General features: G+C 38.1%; 1 protein-coding gene across 2 annotated transcripts in view; it reads left to right on the forward strand.

The window, feature by feature from the left end:
• ARHGAP15 (Rho GTPase activating protein 15) overlaps positions 1-21,522 on the forward strand; it is a 341,387-nt gene that overhangs the window by 16,402 nt on the left and 303,463 nt on the right. Inside the window, exons 3-10 of one of the 2 annotated variants that reach the window (XM_085552046.1) lie at positions 2,424-2,509; positions 5,327-5,557; positions 10,044-10,170; positions 10,855-10,919; positions 12,011-12,116; positions 14,083-14,229; positions 17,696-17,784; positions 18,654-18,803. The gene's annotated coding sequence lies outside the window, so the exon portion shown is untranslated. The remainder of the gene's footprint in view (positions 1-2,423; positions 2,510-5,326; positions 5,558-10,043; positions 10,171-10,854; positions 10,920-12,010; positions 12,117-14,082; positions 14,230-17,695; positions 17,785-18,653; positions 18,804-21,522) is intronic. The other variant, XM_085552045.1, reaches the window with a different exon arrangement.

The following is a 21,522-nucleotide window of genomic DNA, read 5'->3' on the forward strand; positions in this document are numbered from 1 at the left end:
GGAAGGATTTTCTAATACTGTAATAGCACTGATGCTTGGGAAATTTCAGTTACTTTTGACATGATTAGTCACCTTTGTTTCCAATCAAGAAGTACACAACCAGGGGATGTGGGGCAGTCTTTGTTTTGCAGGGTTGATAAAGTCTGCAGTGTAGGTTGAAGTGCCCTGGGCACCAGGGTCCAATGCCTCCAACTGCTTCAGCAAGTTGTTTATAGCAATGTCCTCTAGTGTGTTTCTCAACAAATACAGAAATATAAGTAATCTCATGTCAATTTAAAAGCTTGGCCAAGATTTATTCAAGCTAATCACTTTTCATTTTATTTTCTCCCAGAGGTGATCTGAGTAACTGATTTTTGGATTAAATTGATTTGTTTTTCTTTTTAAAGCATCTTTTCTCAGGAATAAAAGTGGTTCAGTAGAAAAACTTACTACAGGACTCGTGTTTGTCTCATAGTATGGAAAAGCCAATGCCAACACAGTCTTTCTAGCAAGACCCTGTTGGCTGTATGCTGGCCATCACTGATTCCTTCAGTCAGATTTTATATCACCTTTTAGCTTCCATTGTTCAATGAGGGGGGGTTAAGTTAAATGCTTTGGAACAAAACAGAGGAAATATTTCTGTTCTGTTTCTCATTTTGCAAAATGTATTCTGATGAAATGGTTACTCTTAGAAATCAATAGTTAATTTGAAAGATATGGTACATTTTATTGGTAGTTGTCAAAGGGAAACTTCTAAACAGTAAAATTAAGTATTTAGTCTATCTATTTATAGAATTTATTGCTTTTTTATATCACTGTTAGAATTGCAATCCATTAGAAATGTATATATTTCTTAAGCTTGAAACGTGTATTAAAAGATATTATAGTAAGATTGCTACTCATCTACTTTATAAACTTTTAGGTTAAGCGGCTGGTGGTGACATGAGTTCAAAACACGATTCCTCATGGAAAACAGCATGTACTTTTACATCTTCCATTTTACCTGTTTTGATATATTTATCACAGACAGCATAGTTTTTATATGAGTTAGAGTAGGAAGGATTGACTTTTGTGTTTTTGTGCTTATGTTAAAGGTATTCAGCTATACTTATCCCAAATGTATGGTACTGTAGAGTCAATACAACAAATTGAATTAATTTGGATGTGTGTTTGACTGTCCATTTCCAGACACTCTGCTGACAAGATACAGATGTAGATTATGGATGAAAGACTTGAATCACCTTAATGCATTAAACTCATAAGGTTCTGAGTGAGAATCTGTTACTACGGATAATATATTTAGGATTAATTTCACTGGAATTAATGGGAAATGGTAGAGCAGCCTGACATAAGTTTTGCAATTGCTTTAATTTTTCAACATATTCGAATCTTTTGCACTAATGACTGAGGGAATATAAGACAGAACAAAGCCTACTGTGAATTAAGCTCAGTATTTATTGTCCTAGAGCACAATGAAATGAGGAGGTTTTTTCTTAAATCTGACAGCTAGACTCGACTCGTTGGCTCCATTTAAAATCATGGTGGAGAGACTATCCTGAGAGATCAGGTGGAGAAAGGAGCTAATTTGTTTTGCTAACGTGTTTTGTGTTTAATATACTTCTAATTTTCTATGGCAGCCCTTATTGATGTGACTTTGGCTGGTGAACACCTCACTAATAGCCTCAGTGTGGTCTTTCTTTTCTGACCAAATGTAAGAGTGGCACTATAGAAAGCCAGCAGGAGACACAAATTACCTTGAAAAACATGTTAGAAGAAGAATGTTGCTTATCCATTTCCATGGACAGTTGAGAGGCAGAAGTTGGGCACTAATCATTATAAAATTAGCCAGTCTGCTGTGCATGGAGAACATTTCCTCTGCAGCATCCTCTGGTGCTGAAGCATGAAATATAAATGATGACACAGAACTTACAGCGAAGCTTTATGGCTTTATTAAATAGATTTTGTGAAATTTCACAGCCTAAAGTCTATGCAACTTCTGTACGTGGCCTGAAGCTACACTTAGCTGCAACTGCAGTCTCCCACGTGTCTCGTCAGTTTAATAAAGTCAAGGGATGTGATTCCCAGACCATGCACCTCAGCTTTGCACGAGCGTGCCTCTGCTGACCTGGAATTTCTCTGGTTTACGCCAGTGGTAAAAGAGATTCAAGTGTAAAGGTGGTTTTAACACACACCATGTAAACAAATTAATTGCAGTTCTTTAGCTCCTGTGAAGCTACAAATAATGTCTTCTGCTGGATCAAATTGGGCTTCTCTCAAAGTTAGAAGTATTAGCTGTGAATAGATTGCTATTTCCTTTTAATATGTGATTCCTACAGGCCACGATAGTGAAATGTGTTCTTGCATGAGGATGGACTACAAGATAAAGTCCCACTCCATTAAAAGGAAGAAATCAAAAACAGTAATGTAAGTTATTTGTTTTTCAGAATTACAACTAAGTAAAGGAATTAATGGATTTCGGTTATCAAATCCTCCAATTCTACTGGTCTGTTCTCTCCAAGCTGGTTTAGAGGTAAGTAATTGCTTTATTTTGAGACTGAATTTAAGAATACAAAATGTGAAATGAATGTTATAAATTTTATTGCTATCTCCCTTTAAAGAGAAGAAATCCAGAAAAGCAAAAAAGCCAAGTAGGGAGAAGACAAATAACCAAAAATTATCCAACCCTGAGAAACCAATCCTTTACAAATCATACTTGTTCCTTCACTATGCTGTCAGATTTGGGATGCAGTCATTTAGAATTTGCCTTTATGCAATTCATGTGAAGAACACCAATAAAAATTTTCCTAGGAGAAATTGTGTAAACCCAAAAGACCGTATCAAGAATTGTTCCTATATAAATTTCCCTGTGAAAAACAGACTTGTCTTTTTAGGAGAAATTAGATGGGGCAAGTGGGTGTTCAGCGAACCAATGGCTCTATGATTTTGTCATCCTTTGAATCCCTTCTATCACAAACAGAAAAGACAGAAATTGTCTTTTGATGCTTCCTAGGAGAACAATTCATCAGTGTGTTCTGGATCTGGACTTTGACCTTTCATCTCTTCATTGGTTTTCTGGTGGCAAAAGGAACAGGGCCACATGCGTAGTACAGTTCCATTTATGGAACTATTCACTGTTCACTCCTGACACATGAGACTTTAGATATTGAAAGATGAAGAGAATGGTTTTACACTGATTTCCCTATATTATTTTTTCTTTGTAATCTGCTTTTCAAGCCATCCCTGGTTAGTAAGGTTTTGCCACAAGCATCATGACAGAAATTTATTTCTGCCAGCATTCCACTAACATAATTGTAACAGCAAAGCTGATGCTGATACAAAATGTAGTGTCTGTACACTGTACCGCCTTCTTCCTTATTGACTGAAAAACCAGTATTTTAAACAGAAAAAAATCAAAAAATTGCCAGTTGTGCTCTTTCCTGCTTATATGCAATGCTGAAGGACTGCAAAGGGCACAGCAACGCTTCTTGTTCTCCCCGACAATGTATTTTGTTAGTTCTTAAACATCCAATATATTTTAAACTTTATGTGACCTTCGAGATAAGCTGAAAGCTATTCTGCTATGACCCAGATTGTCAGTGCTCCAGTTTGTGTGGGCTGATGTCATTTAGCCCACTGCGGGGAGCCTCAAACAATGAGGGCTGAGCAGTTTCCATTGCCTCCCCTTTCAGTGCCTGTATTACCTTTTGGCACAGCCAGGATTTCCCAGTGCTAATTGCTCTAATACAGTGGGAAACAAAATAGTTTTCATGTCTGGCAAGAGATGGCTAGTGAAATTGCATGCCACCTTCACTGGGACACATTAAGCAGAAGGCAGTGTTTCCAATGGAAACAATGAAAACTGCAAGTGTTAGCGCCTGTTATTCCTCAATAATGCTTAAAGTGACTGTTATGGCAGTTGCTGCTCCCTTTTATGGAAAAAAGGAGAGCACTCTACAGCCCCATTTAAAAGATCTTTTCTTTGAAAATTTCACCCAGGAGACCAGATATTCCTTGCACAAAGCCTGAGCAGACAGATTTTTGCATCCATCCTGCTGCAGAACACAGAGGAATAGGAGACAGGTCACCGACCTACCTCCAGTGATGTGCTAAATGGCCATGGGTATGATCTGCCCGTCTGTGTGGTGGGGGAAGCACCTCTGGGTTTTTGCTGACATGTCCAGTGGTTGCTGGTGGCTCTGGTCCCTGCCACATTCATTTCCATGCCTGCAGAGCCTGCCCTACAGCAGCTGTATTTTAATAGTTGGGAACACAGAAGGAAAATGTGCAGCCTTTAATGGCAGGGTGGAGTAATACTTGGGATACTCCACAAAATCTCTAGATGCTGATGGAAACCAGACTCCGTTGGATTTGTGGTGGGACTTCTCAGCCATCTCTTTATACTTTCTTTGGGGTGTGTGTAAGGTATATATATATATATATATGTCAGTGTGTCTCCTTCAGTCTAGAGCAGTGATTTTCTGAGTGAAGATGGTGGATTTTTTTGTGCAGGACCTCACCTTGCCTCTGATTTTAAAGCTGCAGTCCATGGAGACATGATTATCCAAGCACCTATATTGCATCTATGAGCCACAGTATGGCCTAGATAGACTATTGTCTATTTTGATACCACTGTTTGTGCACCTGTGTGTGACAAAGCAGGGCTGCCATTTTTAAGCATTACTTTTGTTTTATGCTGTTCTGATACAGATTTTTGTTTGTTGAAGCTCACCAGTTCTTATGACTGTATTAGGGCACAGAGCTATTAAACCAGTCAAACAAATACTGTTTCTTTATGTAGTCTATCAGAGGCTGAACTCTGAAAGGCTTTCTATTCAGGGCATAATAAAGCAAATTTTGTATTTCTGAAAATAAGAGTTGGTAGATTAGTCGTAATGTTTGCCTTGGCCCTTAACTTTTGTTTCTTGAGGCATGATACCATTTTCTGTATGACTTTTCCTTGTGCATCCTTTTTGCATGTCTTCAGATTTACTAATGAATGCTTAGAAAACAGTTTTTGTGTCTGTATGTATATTAACTTATGTAGATTAGTGTATGAATCTTTAATAAAAGACAGACACCTTTAAGGTAATTAAAATAGTCATGTTATGCTGTGTTTCCAAGAGCCTGATCTTACCATATGTACCTATAATATCTACCTGATATTAATGCTTTGGCCCAAAGATAGCATGTGTGGTAACAACAGCAGACTTCAGTCATCAAGTTAAAAGAAGAAAGTAATTATTATTAAACGAGTCATTTATAAGCTCAGAAAAAGCTTTCATCATCTTCGCTTTTTCTATTTTCTGTTGCAATGCGTTACCTTCCTAATGATTTAAAATCATTCCAGGTTTTTGGTCAAACTACAATGAAAGCATTGAGAAGAAAATCTATTTTGCCTACTGGTTATTTGGAATACCTGATAAAACATCACTACAATGAGGATAAAACAAATCCAGAGAAGCCCTTAGTAAAAATCATCACACCACCTCAGATTGAAGAGAGAGGATTCCAACTCACATTAACTATTTCTCTTCCAATAAAGTCTGTGTTTGAGGAGCTGGAGAAGAGAGGAGTAGCTGTGAGTAAATCAGGCTTCAACTTCTTATTCATTACCTTTTGATCGTATGCTCTATGAAAATAATCATTTGTTTTTTATTCCTGAGTGATCTTCAGTAAGGCCAAAAATGTCTTAGAATAATAAAAAGCGCTTACACAACTTCAATCTTTAGATGTGCAAATGATCAAGCAAGCAGTGTTATTTTATGAATTATTTGTTAGTCTGTAGGCTGTCCTTTCTCTGGTTAATTCCCACACTTCTCTGAGTGGCTTTGCTGGTGCACGATGGTATAGGAATTACAGACTTAAAGCTGGTGGTCCACATAGGACTCTGTTGACCAGTGGTGCCATGTAACAGCACAGTTATCAGCCAGTGCTGCTCACAAAGAAGCAAAGCTAAATTCAAGGCTACACGTTTCATAACATAGGAGTACTGGGAGGTGAGGCTGATAGCCTAATACCTTATAAACGATATGAGTTTTATTTCTGCTGGTGACTCTTGATTACAAAGGGCAACTCTACAGGTGAAATATGTTGCTGTTTTGGTGCTGCAAGGGAATTCCAGGAACTGCAGCTTTTAAGAGGGCCTTATGCTGTTGGCTTGTCTTTGCAATGCAATTATACGCTTCAAATGTAAGAGATTGTCCTATTCAGCAAAACGTTCAAATTTACAGAGAGGGGAAGGAAAGTACTGTATGCCCTGTGATGTTAATTGTGTCTTTAGCTCCAGATGATCCATCTTACTGTGAGGGATGTCTCTCTTCTGTGGTGACTTTTTAGTCACTCGTGTGATTCCTCAACCGTGGGTTACTGTAAGGTGTTAAGGTAAACCTCAGCTTAAATAACAGGGCTGCATAGCCAATTAGAGCCCCTAATGGAGCTGCTGTCCTAAGCTTCGAATCCTTTCTTACTGGCCACACACTGTTCTTCTTGCTCCACTCCTCACAGTAATGCTTCTCCAATCAGTTTCTAGGATGCTCCTAAATTTGCACTTATGTCTGCACAGATTCCCTTCTTCCTTGGTGCAACCCTTAAAAATACAGTCTGATAAAATAAAGTGACCTGAATTTTACTAAGCATTCCCTTCCTATTTTGCAGTGCAACATGCGAGAACCAAATGCTCTTCGTGTTGCCCCAGTTCCTCCCTACAATTCTTTCCAGGATGTGCACAGATTTATTGAAATCTTGGGATCTGCAATTACTTCTTCAAAACAAACAGCAAACAATACTGTGCGATCTGGTTCTTATTGATGGCTCTGCCATATCTTTTAATCTACTCCTGACTAAGATGCATTTATCCCGCTAAGCAATTCCTTGCTTTGAGTAAGCGAAGCTATATCCCATGCAATTTGCAAACAAATGACTGTGCTTGAATAGTTATTTACAACAGACCTAATTTTATTAAAGCTCATATTTCCACTTTGCTTTGACTTTGACTTCATAAATTACTATGCTTTGTATATTTTAATGGGGCTTTTCATAAACATTTTATGTAGTTTTATTATGTCGGCTTTGAGAAGCAGGGAAGAATCGCTATCATCTAGGACAGGAATAACAAAAAAAAAACCTTTATTATAAAAATGATGCATAATAAAAGGTGGAAAATAATAGACCAATTGCTAACAGTTAAAAGATACAGTCCAATTTACATTTTTAATTTATCGATCCTATTTAAAAAGTGGTTTACTGGAAGAGTTAAACAATCAGTTGTTTAAAAATTGTTAGCTGATACCTATTGACTTTTTCAAAGGACCCAGAATTTTGCTTAATTAATGATTTAATTGAAGAACTAAATTGCTTGTGGATGCCGCCTTTTCTGTGATACAGTTGCCTAAAACAATGCATCTTTATCTTCCTAGGTAGTCGTTTTGGAGTTGATAGGCTTGAGAAAGCCGAGAAGGATTTTACGTTCATGTAACCTACTGTGAAGGGCTGCAGGAGAACTTAGTGAGGTTTTAACAAGGCTTATTTTGGATTAGGATAAATGAAATCTGGATTGTTTCAGCAAAAGCAGCAATGTGCCTCATTGTTTATTCACAGTGTGGCCCAAATATTTACAGAGATTTGCACTAGGCAGCTAAGAGCAGTGAAGAAAAACTTGTAATATTTCATGAATGCTTTACCCAGAGCTGTTAGGAGAAATAAACAGCACCTTGACCTGAATGGCTCCGAAGTCTGTAGATATTCTATATACACCTTTTTCTTCAAGAATTCGTTAATTTAGAAACCTTTCTCTCTGATGGTTATTGCTTGGAAACACTTGGAGCATTACTGTTGGTAGTGCTACTTATTCCACTTTAAGAAAGGATTTGGGGGGGCAAATGAGGACTACTCCAAACCACTTTGTGTCTCAAGGGCATTTCTGCAGTTTGATCTTCTTGCAAAATTGAGCATCTCTCAGTGCATGTTGGCGCTTCTGAAAACAGGAAACCTTTACAGTGGATGCCTACACTGTAAAAGTATCTGTAAAAAGGTCGCTTTTAAAAAAATCTGCCTCAATAATACCTTTTTCATCATCTGTTATGTGAGAAGGAAAGCTGAAAGAACAGCAAATAAAGAATTTTCTGGTATTGTTAACACCTGTGAGAAGTAAGAAGAGCTCCTTTTGCATGAATGTTGTCATAAAGAGCAGCACTTGGGCAGCTTTGGCTCACTCAGGAGGTTTTGACTGCATTGACGTCATCTCTTCTGAAGTCAGCCAGGCTGTACCATTGTGTTGCAGACCAAGTATGTTTCAGTGCCTGGGGTTTTATTTTTATACGTACATCTGCAGCACAGCTACTTTCATCAGTCAATGAGGCGACCTTAGAAAAGAACCGTTTTCCATAAAGTTGATGAAGGAAAGCACCAAGGATAAAACTGTGGTGGGCCGCAACAGGGAAAGGTGGTAACTTCAAGGCATTTGTGCCCCTGGATTATTCTCACTGAAGTCTTCACTGTAAAGTTAAGTGAGCTTAATAGAAATACACTGAGTCATACTGTGCCATACCTTATTTTGAGTCCAGCTGGATATAGGCTGTGAGGAAGAATAAGCACCTCCAAATAGCATCTAGGGATCAAATTAGTGGAAGCTTTATTGGAATTTATGGAGAGAAAAATGGTGAGTTGTGAGGTTTTGACCTTGTGGAGCAGTTTGGCATCTGCATTAAATTCTCTGTCTGTGAAAGCGACTTCTCATATCAGTGACTGTGGAAAATGAATCTTGTAGGTAAAGTAGTTCCTGAATTGGTACAGTTCAGTTCTTGAGAAGTAATTGATTATTAACAAGTGGTTATTAGAATGGTGTTTTACCCACATTTCAGGGTCCAGCTACAGGTATTGACTTCATTTACGAGCACTTACGTTTCATTTGAAGGATGACTGCAGAAAGGCAACTTTTCTGAGTTACTTTCTCTTTTATCTATGAATAGTGAAGATAAACATAAAACCGTGAAGATAAGCATCAGATTCTTTGCTTTTATAGTCATCATCTATACGCCTTTAAAATTCGCATGAGTTGAGGGGTCTGAAACAATATCACAGCATGAATGTTGCATTTACACATTCTTTCCTGAGTTCTTGTAAAAGTTTACAAAATGAATAATACTGAAAGTTAACATTAGGTGTCAGTATTTTACATATTATTTAGTGAGAGAATATCAAGTAAAAGCTTCTGAACAACAACAACAACAAAAAAACAACCAAAAAGAAAGAGAGAAAAAAGGAATATTAGTCTACTTTTTCAAATGCTTTAAGTTATCACAGTTAAAGTAATATTGGGAATAACTATGTGTGAAATAATTGTTTATGCCCCAAATGCTTCCTGGTAGTTACTTCTCAAATTTAAAATTCAGCATTAAGTGCTGCTGTTTTGTAATTGTGGCAATATTCAGTTCTTGAGTTGTTTGAAGAAATCACATTGACATTTCTCAGATTAAACTACAACAGATGAGTATATGTAGGGACAAAGAATTGATGCTCAGGCAGGAGGTGTAAAAGCCTATAAAATGAAGATAGATGTGAATATATAGATCCCTGGTTGTATGTGATCTTTCTCAATACTGTCTTAAGACAGGAGTAACTGCTGAAAAAACAATAGGGAAAAATACTAAAGAGTCCATAGGTGCCCTCTTCCCCCCAATACTTTGCCAAAGTAAAACCAGGGTGAAGACAAGGTAGAAAAGGATGGTTTTGTTTCCCAAAAGAACAATGCACTCTTAAGTGAAGAAAAAGATGTACTGTGCATTTTGTTTTCATCTGAGGCTCAGTGCATAACTGCAAATGAGAAAAGATGAAGATGTAAAAATATTGGGAGTCCTTGTTCTGACCACTGCGAAGTCCACCTTGTTATCACTTTATCAGCAGCATATAAAGCAGGAAGGTGGATTAGGCAATGAAGCATAGAAAAAGAAACCAAAACACTAAGTTGGCTTTGTGATATGTTAAGTTCTTTGGGGGAAGATGGGGGGGTGTGTGTGTGGAAGATAGTGAAGCACAGTTATTAATCTATGTTACTGCTATGTTCCCAGGTGATTTCTAAAGGAACAGGAAGCCCCAATTGTGTGCATAAAAGAGTCCTCTTAAATGGCAAGGAAGGGTTTACAGAATGCACAAACACCAAGGCAGTGGCAGTAATTTGATGAAGAGATGGCCAAGGTAGGGATGCTTTTTCATATATTCGCTTGTAAAGCCCAGTTTTTTTTCCAGATCCAATCAACGTGTCTCAACCCAACTTATTTCAGACTGAGCTGACCTGCACAGAGTCCCTTAAGTTTTCAGTAGGTTCCCGTCTGAACCTCTGGGCATGCCAAATGATGAAAATATGTTTCTGAAAATCTAGTCAGTCTTTATGCCCATCCGAGAGACAGTTTTGCATCATAAGCTTAAACTTTTGTCAATATTTGTGAAATATGTTTAGAAAGCTTATTCAGAATTGAGTAAGTTATAGATCAGCAATTTATACTTCTTTATATTCCAAGTTTTTATTACCTAAACTTACTCTGCTAAGCATCATTTTATGCTTCTAGTTAAATATAAGTGAGAATTGATTGGGGCATTTCTCAATGGAGTTCTATCTTTATTTCATCATAATTGCTTCATATTTGAATAATGACAGATGAACTACTTCATTCAATTGCCGTTTTAAGGCTTTGAAGTCACAATAGCAGCAAAGGATTTAAATCCTGAAGCCATTATTATGGCAGCAAAGACATCAGGGGAGAAGAAAGAAAACTTATAGTGGTGTAATTTTCTAGACAGAAAAATACTTCTGCAGTTGGGCTACTTTTTTTTCTTTTACTTACTGTTTTTTTTTCCCCTGGACACTTTGCTAACATAAAGAGGATCCAGCAGCACCTATCCACCCTGGAAGAAGACGTTAGAAATGCTAAATGAGAGCTCACACTGTAAGTAAACTTCTGTAGTTGTTTTGCTTTGGAGCCTGATACAAAATCATTTAAAATTCCAGACAGCTGCAATACTGTATTTCACCAATAAAGAGTTCATTAGATCTTTTCTCTCTGACATTTACATCTAGTCCTGAGTACGTGTTAATACTCTAAGGTATGAATTTCAAAGTTCCCTTTATCTCTGTGTACAGTTTTAAGCAATTAATCAAATGATAAAAAAAAAAAAAAAAGCTTTATGAAATGAAATGCAAATTTTAAGTAAATGCTCAGAAAGTCGCTACGTTATGAGTTGTGAGGGGGTGTGGGGCCTCTTTTCAACTGTAGAAGTTTTTTCTTTATAAAAAGAAACAAACACAAAAATAAACCCCTTAGATTTTATTGAAAGATTTTAAAGAGATTGTCAAGTTGTTAAAACATGACCAAGTTTTATATCCACGATAGTTCTTTCTCCTCGGAGGCTCAATCAAAGTGGAAAAGGAACAGTTTGGGTTTGGCTTTTTTTTCTCCACTTGTATTTAATACATTTGGAATAACTCCCGTGTGGGACAAGGCTTATACGGGGTTCTGAAATAATCATGGGGCCACACAGCTCTGAAAACACTCCCTCTGAAATGAATACAAGTGTCAGTCATCTGTATGAAAACTTTTCCGGTTCCTGCATATAAAAGGAGGGCATTCTGAATGTCAGAAAGCATCTGAGAAGCAGAGATACAACCCTTCTCCATGTGCAGTGTCTTCTGGTATGTCACCCATCTGGAGGAGCATAGCATGTGTAGATACCCATGTAGGCTGTAGTCTGGCTCATAGGCTCCCCTACTGTAAAATAACACAAGTTCCCAGACACTGGAGAAACTGTCCTGAGTGGTGTAGGTGTTTGTGGTCATAGACTATGAATCAAACTTCCTGCTTTCAGCTTGCAGCTTTGCCACCGAGGAGGGAGGATGAAGCGGTGAGGTTCTTGCAGGGAACGCTGATGTCTGCAAAGCTTGCAGCGATGTTGAGCACAGGATGCCAAGAATAGGCAGCTGTGAAAAGGTCATTAATGAATCTCAGCAGAAACGTGCTGCCATATTCTCTTCTTTTTGCAGTGAATTAGGTCCAGCATACTGACACCGTGTTTCTTCTTAATGAGTGCTTTATTTGAAGCTGCACTTGGGAGTAGAAAGGAAGTTGGAAGAAATACCAATCTCTCAGGTAGGACAAAGAAGGATTTTTAGTGTCTTAGTTGAAAGTTTATGTAAGATGTTCAGATGCTCTTATATGCAGTATCTAATTTAAACCAGTGTGGGAAAGAGCGGTCATTAATTCTGCTTATTTCCCTTTTTAGAGCAATCCTTTGCAACTAGGAAGCTTTAAAGGAAATGAGTGCACATTTGCAAAGATGCTTCTATCCTTTCATGAACTGATAGCTCCTATAGAAAGAAATGAGGTGAAGATTTCCTTAGAGAAATTCTCTGTATATGGAAGTCCATATTCAACTACTTCTGAGCTAACTGCCTCTCAAAGGGTTATTTTCACAGCTGAGTTTCCATACTATTGAGGCTGGAAAAATGGCTTTGATGCAGCAGTGATAAAATATACAAGTTTTAAGAGCAGGGCTTTTTTGTTCTGTTCAGAGAAAGACAAAGGAAAACTTCAGCTTTAAAAGGCCTCATGAGCTATGTAAGGTGGCTCATCAGGTACAATAACAGCAGCAGCAGTGGTATTCCAGCCTCTGCCCACAGAAGGTGCCATCCACATTAGACTTCCTAATTTTAAAAACACAGCTTTTAATGCCTTTTATGATGCTTTTGTTCTTCTACAAGGTCCAAATATGCAAGTAAGCTTTTCTCTATTTCTTGACTTTGAGTTTGTTTCAGATGGATGAAAGTCCATATAGATAGAGCCATTCATAACTTACAGCTTTTTCTAAGGGGCAGCCCTAAGAGTTTGTTGGTGCGTCTATGTGGAAAAAAGCTTCACCACTAGAACTGTGGAGAAATTAAAGGAATAGCTCACCATGGTGCAGGACCAAAGTACTACTTAGATCTCTAGAGCAGTCCAGTCAAAGCAGGTATTGAGAGAACGTCCCTAGCACACCCTGACAGGATAAAACCCAGTGGCTACCAGAGCAAAAACAGGTAGAAAAGAATGAGTATTGGAGACATTTCCTGCTAAGAAGAGCTCACAGGTGTGAGCATGATTGCAGGAGGATCAATGCGGGAGTGACAAGTGAACTAAATGTTGGAAGAAATGACTCAACTTCTCAAATTTAACTAACAAACTGAATGCTATTTTTCTGTTTCAGATATGGATAAAGAATAAAAGTAAGGGTAATTTTTAGAAGTTCTGAAATACTTTAGAATTATGGAAGAAGCACATTAATGCTTCATTTTCATTAGTATTTTTATTTTATTCCAACTTTCTTCCTTTAAGCGGATATTAGAACTGAAGTGATAAAATGAGAGGCAAAAAAGTGTGAATCATCAAAATTACACACTGAAGTTTGTTATCTTGACATTTTTCTGAATGAATGTTGAAATGCCTAACAAAACTGATGTTTAAGTTCCTCCATCAGTAATCAGACCCAGACTTACTTGAAAATAAAAGATCTTTTTATATTTAGTTATGAAAAGCATGCTCTTAATTATAATGATGTTCATTAAGTCTAATGCTTTGCAAGACTACTGTTTTCAATTCAAAGGCTCTTCAAAAACATATGGAAAAAAAGAAACCACCCTCATAATCTACGTTACATCTATCCTGGAAAAAATATTAGGAAATGACTGATAAATGTACCAATTGAATGTATTTAATAGATATATGCTTCTACATGTGTGTACAGTTGTGTGTTCTTTCTCAGGAATAGCAAGATTTGTTTCTGTATGTTTTTTCACGTTTATAGAATATAAAAGAAGAATTTTAATTTGATGAAATCAGACTTTCAGTGAAAGCAGAGTTGTTAACTCTGAAATAAGACAGAAATTTTTAGGGCTTAAGTTCTTTGAACATAGATGACATTGTCTCTGAGGAGAAGATGTTTGATGAGTTTTAGGCTTTAAAGTTTCTGGCTGGAAAAATTAGTCCAGAATCTCTTCCTGTAGGATGGGAAATAAATAAATAAAATTAACTTAAGAAAAAAGATGTCATTTTCTGTTTTTCTTATGTACCTTTCTTTCAGCTGCTTACATTGGAAGAGGCTCAACAGCCATGAATTTAGGGGCTTATGCTTCCAGTCCTCCAGATATTTATCTGTTTCTTGTCCAGAAGATTGAGGAGAAAAAGAATACCTTAAAGTATGTAGGATGATCTTAAGAAACACTGCTTGGTAATTCTAATCTCTTTAATTTAATATATTGAACATTGTGATTTGTGTAAAATTGCGTTACCCCTGTTATATGTCAAATCTGTTCAGAACAGCTGCTTTCCATTTCATATATCATCATAGTGTAGACTACAGTGTTCTAGTGTTTAATTTTTTTTGCATTACGGTCATACTTCAGCTACGCAAGCTTGTGCATGATTGAAATAGGGCTGGTGCCTCCATCACCCAATTGCTGCTGAAGGCCATGTAAGGGTTCTGAGCTGAGGATGAATAAGTAATGAGTGCAAGATGGTTTTGTAGCCCTTGTTACAAATGAAGAGTAAACCAGGATTAAGAAGTCTTGGAGAGAATATTTTTCATAACATGCCTAATGTTTAGTGCTGTTTTACTCAGATGAACTAGAAAGCTCAAGATGATTGAAGCTTGAAATAAAGGTAAATTGGAATCATGGTGGTGTAGAAAAGTGAAGGGGTTGCAGTAGAGATGTGGTTCTGTCCATGTTATTTGGCCAAGTACTGGGGACTGCTGACTTCAGGGTCATATCTAATGTCTTAAACTCTCATTTGCCTAAATTCAAAATGCTACTGAAGCCTGAAAAATGCTCCCTAGCCCTAAAAACCTCTTGTCTTCTGGACAATTATTGACATGGATAGTTGGCCATATTGAGTACCAGTGCAAGCATCAGTTTGTACATCTGACTTTCAGGACCACGGATTAACTTATTGCCATACAAAGTGCACGACTCATTTGTCTTTTCAAGGTCTGTGATGTTGTAATGTAAAAGTACCATTTTGGCAGTTCGGTCTTATAGCACTTTTAGCATTTGGAACCCAAAAGCTCCAGAAAATGCATTTACACTGCATTTAAAACTTGCATGTAACTAAATCTTGTCAGAGAAAGTCTTTACATAATGCATCAACATATGCTTGTGTTTCTTTTTTAGTACCGTCTAGCCATGTAATGGGTTGAAGTGGCTTTTCTAAGTTATTTGAAGTACTCATAGGCTATGCTGGCCTTTAACGTAGTGTCCAGATTCCTGAAACACCTGGGAAAGAGAAAGAAAAGGACCAGCTTGGATTTCTGTTTGACTTTCTTGACTAGTAGTTCTTCTTCCTTTTTCTTCCCTTTTCTTTCAGCAGTGAAAAGCTAGGTTTAATGACTTTATATATATATGTATATATATTTATACATATATGTTAAGAAAATAAAGACATTTCTGATTTTGAATACTCCTAAATCCAAGGCTTGCTATAAGGCAGAAAAATCTTTATCTGGAAGTAAAGGTACAGAGAATGCTATCCTAAATTTCTCTGCTGCTTTGTAAGGATATATATGTTTTCATTGCCTTAGCAGCTGAGCTATTAAGACATGACTCAGTGTAAGATCATTTGTCTCCTAAAATCTGAATGCTTTGGGTTTTAGACCTTGAGTCACCAGTGCATATGTTCTCTTGATATAGCCAGCATTAAGCATGCGGAGAAGCTCTTAGGATCTATTTTCTACCACCTGCGATAATTAAAATTAAAAAAATCTTTTGCACTACTGCAGTAAGTAAAATGAGGGAATTCAGAGGGAAAATCAGCTCAGAGTAAAAAAGTTTAGAAGATGATATCAAAAAGTTTATAATGCATATTATAGTTGAGAGGATACTCTGAATTTAATCGTTACTGTATGTTTACGTTGATGTTTACACACAAGCTTCTCCACTATAAATAGTTCAAACAGCTGATACTGAATACTGCTGTTATCTTGGCTGATGGGGGTGTTGCGTGGCCTTCTCAATGCATTAGAATGTTTTCCTGGAGATGCTTTTCCCTAAGTTTCTCTCTTAGGAGGCTATTGGTCCAGAACTAGTCTTGGGTGCCTGTTCAATAACCTGATGAAACTTCTAATACTTACTGGATTTATGTGACCTGAGTTGGTAACAGCTGCTGGGCATTCAGCAACCTCAGTCAGCAGTGAGAGTTTTAAAACTTTGTTTCAGCCTTACTGTCTGTGCTCTCAGTTATGAGATAGGGAAATCTGGATGTTCACCAGCTTGATGACATATCTCATAAGCAACGATGCCATGAGTTGCTGAAATAGGGATGAGAAATTAGAGCTCCAGAAGTGAATGCTCTGTCTCTGTCTTGCACAGTTAACCACAAAGACCAACCTACAGACCAGAAATGTGCTCCAGGTAGTAACTCTGTAGTTCCCATTTCCTGATTAATTTTACTTAGATTTCATGAGCTCTTAGGTTTCTTTAAATGGATTTTTGCACATCTGAAGTATTTTCAGTCTTCCAGAGATCACACAGGAAGCTTGTGCTGCATAAGTTTCAGCAGTATGCAAAGCTGCCATCTTTTTATAGAATTTTGTCACTGCTGACATACTGTCAAATGGATGTGAAGGAAATCAGAGTGTATGCAACTTGACTTAAAATGTTAGGTGTACAGTGAAAGACATTTTCATGAGAAATGTCATGTCCTTAGCAATCTAGGTTTTCGACAAGGTAACTTAGCCAAGTTCTGCTGTGGTATTTTACACTTTTACTGATGGTCGCTTCACATCTATGTGATGAAGTTCTGTTGTCCACCCTGTCCGTGAATATTTACTAACAGTAACAAAATGCCTTTGATTTCTTGTGAGGAAAATGTGTAGCTATGTATAACTAAAATACGTTTTTCAATTAGCGATTCCCTCAAATTTGTTGAACCATATAGCTTCTATAAAAATGTAAGCAGTAAATTAATGCCAACACAAGCTCCTTATTGGTTCATGGAGACAACAGTGTGTTGCTTTTTCTCCTCACGTCTGGAAGGAACAACCCGTCACCACTCACACATTGTCTAATCTGATGTTCCACAAGTCCATCTTCAAAACGCATCCTTAAAATGCAGTGCCTACCAAAAACTGGTGGTTTAGAATTGTGAAGACCAGCTGTTGTACTGCTCAGCTCCCTCTCCTGCCCACATGTGTACGTTGCTCACTCACTCCTGGAGTGAGAAGCAAACAGCTGGGGGAACAAGGATAGTCTTGAGTTGGGCTTCATGCAGCACTGAGCATAACTGGATCTTTAGCTGTAGAATGGAGGTTTTGAAGTTAGCATGGGACATTTGCCAGTGTGTTGGTAGGATAACTTGCAGTTGTCCCTGGTTATCTGTGCACTTAGTGTCTGTCTCTTTCGATTTTCAAATAAGATATGTATTGTCCCAGTTTTTCTGAGGGAAAGAAGGTGACAAAAACAACTGTAGAAATCAGGGGAGAAAGTAGGGACAGTGGGGTGACAAAGGTTGCTGAATGAAGCCTGTGATAGGACAGGTAAAATTCCAAGGAAAATAATTGTGGGCTACATCCTTAAGCCTGCCCTGCTGATCCACCCCAATGTCTTCTCACTCTTTTCCCACTGATGTCAACCTGGTAATATAACATTGTGCCCAAATCCCACTGGGAGATAACTCACTCCAAATACTGGGATGTTTTTCAGGATCTTGCATCAGGGAACCCAGGGGTTTGGTTGCTGCATGTCTGCGCTGATGGAACACATCCTCTTGAGGAGCTCCACTGGCATTACCTGTAAGTGCTACAAAGCTGTAAACTTCAAGGTGGACTTGATTTTCTCAAGTTGAATGGGAGATCTTTGTTTTATTGTCGGAAAAAAGCAGATAAACAATGTCCAATTCTGGCAAAGCATCAACAGAGGGCTCTGCAGCTTGACTAGACATCACGTGTGCAACACAGCTTCCGTGCCCTAACTGAGAACCCCTGCTCCTGCAGGGAGATGGGTGCTGGCTTTTTAAGTTGAGCTAGAAATACTGGGAAGATATTATTGTTCCTTTCTGAACAAAAGGGAAAAAAAGGGCTGTGTGATGTCCCTCTCTCATGTTCCTCCTGCCCGATGGGGACAGTGATGGTGTGAGTGCTGCAGGAAGTGGAGCGGGGCAGCAGCTGTGTGTGCTTCTTTACAAAGAAGTGCTAAAATAGAAAATCAAAGAAACAGAAGTGTTTATCTGAGTGAACTTCAGTGTCATAGTTAAAGCTTGTTGTTGTTGTTTTACTAGCAGACACTCTGATTGTCCTGAATTTGCAATTTTATAAATAATAAGTAACTCTATGGGAAGTGTCACAGTTAGCAAAGCCACGCAGCAAAGCAGATTTGTTACCAGCTATTTGTTTCAGTACTCAAAGGGTTTCATTGAAAGTCTGAAAAGGGAAGTTGTCTTGAGGCTTAGAGCTGTAATTCCTTTCAGCATTTCCTTTTAAACTGCACGTTCACCTTCTGCAAAAATCGAATGCCACCTGTTTGCTGCAAATGTAGCCGATATTTTCATACTTGACAATTTGGCTTTTTCTCCAATCCAGAAGAGTTTGGCCCTAGACCTGAGTGAGATGGTTAGTTTCTGCTGTTGCAGGAAGTGGTTTGACTTTACTTTTTTTTCTTCTAGCTTTCTTTCTATCTTTATGAGCTGAGGGAGATTAACCCAAATGCTGGCGATAGACACGTGACCAAGAAGTTTTCCGTTTTGTGAAACAGTTAAAACTGTTGTTGCTTGATGACAGTTTGAGATGAGACGGCCACGCCTGTGAGACTGTAGGTAAGAAGTCTTAAATTCATCTAATTCAGGAAATATGATAATGGTTTTAATATCTGTAACTGCATTCCGTGCGCCTTCCATACAAGTTGTATCAGCACAACTATTTTATTTCTATCGTCATTTTTTTAAACTTGAAAACAATTTGGAGACCGCTAATGAGAAATGATGCTTTAAATGTAAGATTGATATTCAGAATCTAAAATACTGTCATAACAAGACGCAACTATATCTACTCATCTGTAACATCCCAAACTACTGATCACTTCTCCCGTCTGTATCACTCCTAAGTGGTCATCCCCAAAAGTAGAAAAGATCAGCAGTGCTGCTTGGGAAAACAACTTGAGTTGTGTTTCCCTCCCCTTACCTTGTCTGGCTGCAAATAACACTGTGTGTTTAACTGGCTTCCCTGCTGGTGACTGTGAGGGTTCTGATCAGTAATGGTGGATACTGCAAGAGTCAGTGAGTGGCAGAGGTTGGTCTCTAGTTGATAGTAGGTATTGCTGGAGACTGAAGAGTCTCTTGCTCCATGTCAGCTAACTTGGTACTACTTTATTACTCATCAGTCATGGCAGTAAAAATAGGGCATGGGGAAGTGTAAGGGACACTGTACAAAAAATACTCTTGGTTTACCCGTGGGGACACTCAACACTTCTCCTTATGGAGCTGCTCGGTGGAAATGCCACGATGGCATGTTTTTGCATAAAGCTATTTAGATCCAGACTGTTTTGTCCTCTGCTTTGGAGTCAGCCTCAAACAAAATGAAAAATGTGAAATTAGCTTTGCATTTCTCTCTGCTTTCTGGTTTTTTGTAGAAAGAAATCACAAGGTTGGAAGATGTTCAAATAATACAATAGAGTGTTCTGATTATAGACTAACACAAAGGAGGGACAAGATTTGTTTTCCTGCTAATACACAGCTTGTTGCAAACTTGGTGACATGCTCATGTTTGTAACGGATAACCTTATCATTAGAAGTAACTTGTTTTTCATTTGAAAATATGGGTCAGAGTTGAAAGAAATCACACGTGAATTTAAGCTCATTTTGAAATCATGTATAGTTATCAGAGACAGATTCCGGAGCAGTGTTTTAAGATTATATTTCAGATTTTCTATTCTATTTTTGAAGGAAAAAGAAAGCCGTCCTGCCTGCTTACACAGAGCAGCACAGACAGGGAGATTGTAGAAAAAGAACACATTGCCTTCCTGGGCTGTCTGTAGTGGTTTTTATGTGACTTCTTCAGTGTTTTAGAGTGATTTGAAATGCATTTTTTTTGTCACAGGGCTGTGAGATTTGGTAAACTAAGTTTGGATTCTCAGATTCTTAATTTTTTTTTTCTCTTGCTGTTTTCCTCTGTGTGTTCAAAGTAAATTAATTTACAAGCAGCATTTCTTGTTCGCTTTACCTCCCAATGCAATTACATCGGCAGTACGGATTTGTTCACTTTCTTTTTCAAATGGAACAAATAGCCCCAAAACTCTGTGTTTTAAAGTTTATGCTACAATAAAATTAGAGAATATGGCTTTTGCTGTGCTGACCAGAGACTCCAGCTCGGCTCTGTGCTATGGAGTCCCATGGACTTAAGCAGCAGAAGGTATCTCCTCATGGCCTGTTTCTACCAGCTTATGTGATGCTTTCTGGGTTCTGTGCGGCTTCTACCAAATTGTCTGGGACCCACAGTCTGCAATTCTGATACTTTTTGGAGATACATCTCTGCTGCATCGGCTCAGTTGCTTTGAGTTGCTAACTATTGTTGTTGAAGCCTGTGTACTTGTAAAATCTTTCCCTTGATGCTGCAGAAATCTCTCTGTTATGTGTGCTGTTAATTGGAGACCTGAAATAAGATGATTGTACTGATCCTTCCCAACCCAGCATGTCTAAGCGTAGCTTGGGTTGATCTTTTAAAACTAAAGAAAGCATCAGTGGAGCTCCAGCCAGTTTCTGTGCTGTCCATCTCTCAGTTAATACTTCTGCATGGATTTACAGAATCCATTTCACAGGTACTGGTGGGTGACATCTATATGAACGTGCTCTGATCACTTTCATGGTTTCCTTTGTTTGTAGCTTTAGTCTTCTTTTTCTTTAAGAAGTTTATATAAATGTGAAAAACACATCAGTTTTCTGAGCTTGCTTTTGCAATCCGAGTATGGCAAATGGAACTTCTAGTAGAGCTCAGTCTGTGGATGTGGTCAGGTCTTGCTGGATGCTTATTAGCTGATAATTGTTTAAGAGACATGTTTCGTGACATTCCGGATATTGAATTGTTCACTTGTTTTTGAGCTTTGTGGGTTTGTAGTGTGGCTTTTCCAAAGCCTTTTCCTGATGAACCAGACAAGCACTATCCTCAAGCAATTGAACTTGAAGTGACTTCTGACTCCTCTAAGACACGCACCAGTTTTTCAGCACAAGTGCAATATGAGAAGAGGAGGTGGGTGAGAAAAGGAGGAAGAAAAACCCAGAAGTTAATATGACTGAGAGCAGAAGAGACGTGCTTTAAAGATGTGCTTGTCTTTTGTTTCTTCTTTTCCTGCCCCACCCTGAGCAAAACCACCACTGTATTTGCTGCTGAATCAGATACCAGTGTATCTGTTTGAGCTGAAGCTCCTCCTAGACCAGGCATAGTGCTCCTGAACTTATTTGCTGCTCAGGATGTTACTAAACTTTCTTCCTTTGCGGGTAAGAAGCGTAATGACATAGATAATTTGTAGAGATATTGCAGTGT

This window comes from Coturnix japonica, chromosome 7 (genome assembly GCF_054131305.1).
Source record: "Coturnix japonica strain WE chromosome 7, WE-NBRP24, whole genome shotgun sequence".
NCBI classification, from domain to species: Eukaryota; Metazoa; Chordata; class Aves; order Galliformes; family Phasianidae; genus Coturnix; species Coturnix japonica.